This window comes from Kryptolebias marmoratus, linkage group LG12 (genome assembly GCF_001649575.2).
Source record: "Kryptolebias marmoratus isolate JLee-2015 linkage group LG12, ASM164957v2, whole genome shotgun sequence".
NCBI classification, from domain to species: domain Eukaryota; kingdom Metazoa; phylum Chordata; class Actinopteri; order Cyprinodontiformes; family Rivulidae; genus Kryptolebias; species Kryptolebias marmoratus.
In genome coordinates this window covers 21463782-21470399 of record NC_051441.1, presented here as the reverse complement: position 1 = coordinate 21470399, position 6618 = coordinate 21463782, and positions in this window count along the sequence as shown.

Sequence of the window (6618 nt, the reverse complement as noted above, 5' to 3'; positions counted from 1 at the left end):
CTGTTACCTTTCTGTCATCTCCAACCAGTCTGCCTATTTTCCTCTGAGCTCTGACATAAATGAGACATTTTCGTCCACACAACTGCCTCTCACTGGTTAATTCCTTTATTCAGAATAGCTATTTGTGTCAACAAGTAATTGAGCTGCTGGACCGATGTTTTATTTAAAAGTCTCTGTTTGTACTGATTAGATGTCCAAGAGTACACGTGCTTAGGGCTGAATGACAGATCAGTCCAGAAAGGTGACTTTAGGTCAGAAAACATGGAGGGAGTGGTTCTTCTTATTGCTATTCAAATAGTTATACTCTGAACCAAAGTTATGAAAGGGAAGGTGTTTTTAATTCATCAGACGAAAAATTACAAAGCAATAACTGTGCCATTATTTTAGATAGTGTTTGAAATAGCTGCACTAATTTGAAGCTAGATAGGACTGGAGAAAAACCACACTTTTGATCATCACTGTTTTTGTCTCACATTCTGAAGAATGTAGCTTTGGTAGGTGCTTGGAGAATGGAAAATCCCTCAAGCAGACAGTAAACTTAGGTTAAAATTTCTTATGGCCAATTTTAGGCAGTGAGGTTAGACAGGTTTTATGTTTCTGAATATTTTACTACTTGTGTTTTAAATTGTCAGATTTTTTTTCTCACTTTTACAGATTGTTATCTAATTTTATTGGAAACTATTTCATTCAGTGGGAAACATTTTTTTTGGCATTGAAATGCCAAAAAGATTAATTACACAATTTTATTTTCTGTGAAAATCCTCTGGGCTCACTGAAGATCCAAGAAATCTGACTTTTCTACATTCTTTCAATAGTGGGAAGTAAGAAAAGGCTTAAATAAGAGTCTACTGACAAAAATATTCTTTTAGTACCACTGCTAACATTAATAGAGCTGTGCAGAAGTTGGAAGAAGAGATAAAATGACTGGAAAATGTTTCTGTCACACAAATAAACTTCACGGACTTCATTACAGTCCAAAACACTTGAACAGAACTCTATCTTACAAGAGAGATCCAAAGGAGCTTTAGTCAGAGCCCAGTTTAAGAAAATCCAAGATTTGCATGTGCCTGCTACCTTCTTGTTTAGCTTGGAGAACTCTGGTGCCCAGAGAAAACATATGATTTGACTTTAACTCCCAAAAAGAAGATTGACTTCAGATTCAGCTGAGATGAGGAACCATGCTGTGGAGATCTACACAGACCTGTTCAAGGCAGAAGACTGGGATGTGGAAAGCACTGTGGAGCATCTAAAATGACTTCCTCCTCTAAATCCAAAGGATCAGGAGACCCTGAACTTAAATATTACTGATGAACTGACTGCTGCTGTATCCAAGATGGCACCTGGGAAGGCTCCAGATATAGATGGTTTACCAGCAAAAAAAATTAAAACACCTCTGGAATCTTTTTATTTTTTTATTTTTTGGACAAGATCTTCTGGGTGTTTGTAGAAAATCTTATAATTTAGGAAAACTTCCAACCTCTTCTAGACAAGCCGCTCTTTCTCTTTTGCCAGAAAAAGGGAGATTCAGCCCTTTAAAAAGACTGGAGACTCTCCTCTGCACTGACTAAAGATTTCATATAAGGTTTTATCAAATAGACTTAATTTATTTATTGAACTTTAAATTGCTTCTGATCAATCCTACTGTATTCCTGACAGGTCAGTTTTAAATAACTTATTTTTATTGAGGGATGTGTTTGAGGTGTGTAAACTGTATGGCGCTAATGTTGCTATTATTACCACTGACCAGGAAAAGGCTTTTGATCAAATAGATCATTGGTTTCTTTTTTTCCATCCTCCAATTGTTTGGTGTTGGGGAAGGGTTCCTGGTTTGGATAAAGCTCCTGTACAGAGAGGCGTGCTGCATTGTGAAAGCAGATGAAGGCTTGAGCTGTCCTGTGCCAGTCATAAGAGGGATCAGGGCTGCGCTATCTCAGGCCAGCTTTACAGTTTAGCCATTAAGCCACCTTTGATCATATTGAAGAGTAGACTGAAGTGTCTTTCTTTACCAAACTTGGCCCAGGTTTCTCTCATTGTGGTGTCCACATATGCTGATGACATCAGTGTATTTGTCAAAGGCCAGGAAGACCTACAGGAGTTAAGAGAGTGTCTTACCCTAAACAAGAAAGCATATTGAGCTAAGGTAAGCTAATGCCACTGTGTGTTTAGTGGGGAAGTGGGACCTGGAAAGTATTCCTAACTAACCTGGCAGTCTGAGCTAGAAGAGAAGGGGCATGAAAGTGCTTGGGTTATATTTAAAAATAAGATTTTCAAAGACAGAACTGGGAGGGAGTGCTGATAAAAGTGGAAGCCAAATTGTCTAAATGGCAATAGTTGCTACCCCAGCTGTCCTATAGGGGAAGAGTTCTGATAGCCAATAATCTTGTTGCCTCGACTTCATGGCATAGACTTACCATGTTGGTTCTATTGCCATCAGAACCTCATGACACCTGAACTTATTTTAAATAGAAGTCTGACATAAATTCACACCTTCTACTGGTTTAAAAGTCATATTTATGCTGTCTTGTGTCTGTGAGCAAGAACTGTCTCACTGTAGCCACAAGAATGAACTGTAATCAAAAGCCAGAGCAGAGCAGGTCATTGAACGTTTTTTCTGAAATGGCAATTTATTCTCTCTAAGCATTTTCAATATCATGTGTGAACATGTTTTATATTGTATTTGCATATTAAATTATGCTTTGAGGACGCTGATGGAGAAGTACGGAGAGGGTCAAAAAGAGCTTTATTGTATTTGTTGTGGATTTTTAAAAAAAGCATATGACAGGGTGCCGAGGGAGAACCTTCTTGTTGGAGACAGTGGGACTGACAAAAAGACAGGAGACAGAACTGGAAGTGGCAGAGCTGAAGATGTTGAGGTTCTCCTTGGGAGGGATAAAGATGAATAGGATTAGGAATGAGGTCATCAGAGGTACAGCACAGATTGAATGACTGGGAGATGAAGTTAGAGGCCAGACTGAGATGGTTTGGACATATGTAGAGGAGAGACAGTGGGTATATTGGTAGAAGGATGTTAGAGATGCAGCTGCCAGGAAAAATACAAAGAGGAGATATATGGATGCAGTTAGAGAGGACATGGAGGTAGTTGGAGGGAGGGCAGGACCAGAGGTGGGAAGAGTACTACAATGATGTGTTCAAGTAAAAGTACAGCTACTATGTTGAAGTTTTACTCAAATACAAGTGAAGTTACTTGTGTAAAAATCTACTCAAGTAAAATTAAAAAGTTCATAAAAATTTGAGTAAAAGTTACTAAAAGGACATGAGAAATTGTTTTTTCTCTAACAAGTTCTTAAATTAAATCAAAAGCCTCATAATTTAATATTTTCTTCTTTTTCTTTTGGCTGTTCCTTTTTCAGGGGTCGCCACAGCGAGTTGTCCTCCTCTATCTAACTCTATCTTCTGTGTCCTCTGTCCTCACGCATGTTAAGAGTCTGAGCGTCATCCTCGGTCTCACTCAGTCATTTTAAGCTGACACCAGTAATATAACTCAGTCTGCAGATTTCCATCTAATCACCTCTGCTCATCCCTCACACCAAACAATAGGTTCATACCCTGGTGACTTCTTGTCTCAGTTACTGCAATGTCCTTTCTTTTGGGTGTGGCTTCAAGTGGCTTCAGAAACTTAGACTGGTGCGGAACTCTGCTGCACCTGTTCTCACTAGAACGTCCTTCTTTCTTTACATCATTTCTGTTCTGCTGCTACCTCATTGGTTTCCTTTTTAAAACTGCATTGATAAGATTCTGCCTCTCACTTTTAAGGCCATTTATAACCTCCCTCCTTGGTATCTTTCTAATCTTTTGGACATTCTGAGCCTGTTTGCATTTCCTCTTACCTGAAAACACTCATGTTGAACTGGCCTACTAACTCTGTTGACTCTTTATTATTTTGTGTGTTTTGATTTTCTGTTTTTAAATTGTTTTTTATGTATTGTTAATTCTGTACTTTGTTTTTACTATAATTCTTTGATTTTACATTGTTTTTGTTTTAAATTGTGTATTGTAAGGTGAACTTGTGGGATTACTAGAAATAAAATGTATTATTATTATTATTATTATTAACCTTGGTGTTGACTTTCTTTCTTTTAGTTTTTTATTCCTTTTTTGTTTTGTCTGCCATGTCTTGAAATGTTCAAATCTCCTGAACTGAACAGGAAGCAGCCATATTGGTGTTTTACCTGACCCCAACACTAAGCTTATCTGTTCCCCTTGGCGAGCTCACATAGCTGCAGTTCTGTATTTATTATTGCCAGTCAGGTTTTTCCAGTCCTATCTTCTTTGTTTTATTTTTTTATGGTTTCAGTACACAAGGCTGGATGATTTTTGAACTTTGTATCCTTATGGGCCCTGCATGGTTTGTCTGTTTTATTTTTGGAATTATAAATCAAGGTGTGTTTCTTTTGCCTCTTCAATTGCTCACCAACTTTCAGCCCAGAGTTTTTTAGACTAAGATCTTTTGTTGACAAATGACCAAGTTGTAACTGTTTTGGTGAAACCTTGAAAATAATGTAATGTGCGGTCTTATCTCCTGAGATCTATTGTGAATGACTCTCAGCTACTACCACGTCAAATTTTAGCTCAGTAGCTGTAAATCTGACTGGGTTATAGTCAGTTTTGTGTTGGCTAAGATTGTTTAGCTGTGGCAGCCATCTTAAATCAGATCGACTCCAAATGTTTATGAGTTTTAGATGCACGTCTAATGATGACTTTGAGTTTAATTAAAGTATGTCCATTTGTTCATTAGATAGTTTGCTAACAAACAGTGTTGACTCCAACAATTAACATTAAAGCTATAAGCACAAAAATTGCGCCATGTACAGCACTCAGAGTATGTGTTGGGAAGGATACTCAGCTACTACCACACCGAATTTTAGCTCAATATCTGTAAAATTACCTGAGTTATAAGTTTTTTTTGTGTGTGTGTTTGCGATGGTTGCATAGCTGTGGCAGCCATCTTGAATGGGGTTGACTCCAAAGGTTAAGATTTGTTTGAGAGTTTCAATAAAATCTGTCCTGAGGTTCATGAGATTTTTTGCTGACAGACAAACAAAAGCACATACAGGAGGAAAAGCAATATTGCCCTTCTGCCTTCGCTGGCAGTTGATAAATATTCTATAAATTTGAAAATAAACATTGTGATAGTGAGTTTATTACCATTTCACATCAGCCTGAAACATTCAAATATTTATTAGAATCAAACTGCTGATGGTTTGTCTGGTTGTGCTTTGGTTGTCTTCATCAGTCGTTTTGATGTTTCTAGATCGATTGACCCTTTTTGCTGAATTTGTCAGAAAGTAACAGACAGCTTCAAACATCAGGAGTGTGGCTTTTGGTGGCAGGGCCTGAGCCTACCCAGTCAAATAGCTTACTTTTTTGGCACGTAATTAAAATAAAGAAAGAAGGTTCTAGGTCACCAATTAAAAACCTTACCAGATAATTCAAGCACTACTTTTGTCTGTCTGTGAACTGACTGTACATTGCGGATTTAATCTGGTTTGTTTTTAACGTTTTATATGGCTGTTGTGTGTGAAATTGCTCCGGAGGGATTTGTGTGTTCCTGAGAACAGCTGAGGCACATCCCTGTAGACGAGTAGTTCCTAAATTTGGTTTCAGGACCTCGCTGAATCATCCCTACAAAAAACACTTTTTATTGGTCATAGAGCTGAAGTTTTGGGAGTCTGCATCCAGATTCCATTCATCAACTGACTATTTTTACTTCTGATTTGTGAGATAGCTGCAAAATGAAATTTTGGGTCGTGATTTTCCTGAAGGCACAAAAGATTTTTTTTTCTTAGCAACCTAATAGAGTAATATTTCATGTTTTTAAGTACCAGATATTAGCTACATACATGATAGATGTGTAATCTTGGGAAACACTTAAAATATTTTTCCAAGTTCTCTCAAATGAAATTGTTTTGAAATCAACTTCATGATTTTTTTTATTTTAACAGCCACAAGTTCCTGCTGTCATTTTGTGGGTCAAGAGCCGAACAGTTTGTTGTAGAAAATAGGGTCACCCACTTTCAGTCAGGCCCAGCTGGAAACTCATTTCTGGCTCCAATCTGTTGAAAAGAAATCCAGCAGATGTCATATCTGCTCTCAGAGGGATCCTGCTCTGACTGACAGAGCTGCTACAGAAACAGTGGGAAGGTTGTCACTGTGAGCTAAAGACGTCTCGTCTTCCTCCTCCTCACACATGACACTGAGTCGTGTTTTACTGTTTCACACACATCAACCTTCCGTCTGTCTGAGAGGAGGAAAGTATTTATGTAGGCATCTTCCCCAGCCCAGCGGTCCAACTCGCCCACAACCAGATTAATTTCCTTTTTTCAACACCTTTTAGTTAACACTTTTTGTATTCTGTGTTGATTTGTGTGTGTGTCAGTGTGTGTTATTCTTAGATTCTTCAGAGAGGAACTGATGACCTGTTGTGTAACCATCCTGCCTGCTACACACAGTTTCACAGCGCCACCTTGTGGATACATTGTTAGCACATCAAAACACATACGGGCATATTTGAATTCAGGGATGCATTGTACTAAATTTTTTTTTTTTTTACAATTTTAAAACAGAGTTCCCACCTTTTTTTCCAAAAACGTTTCACCC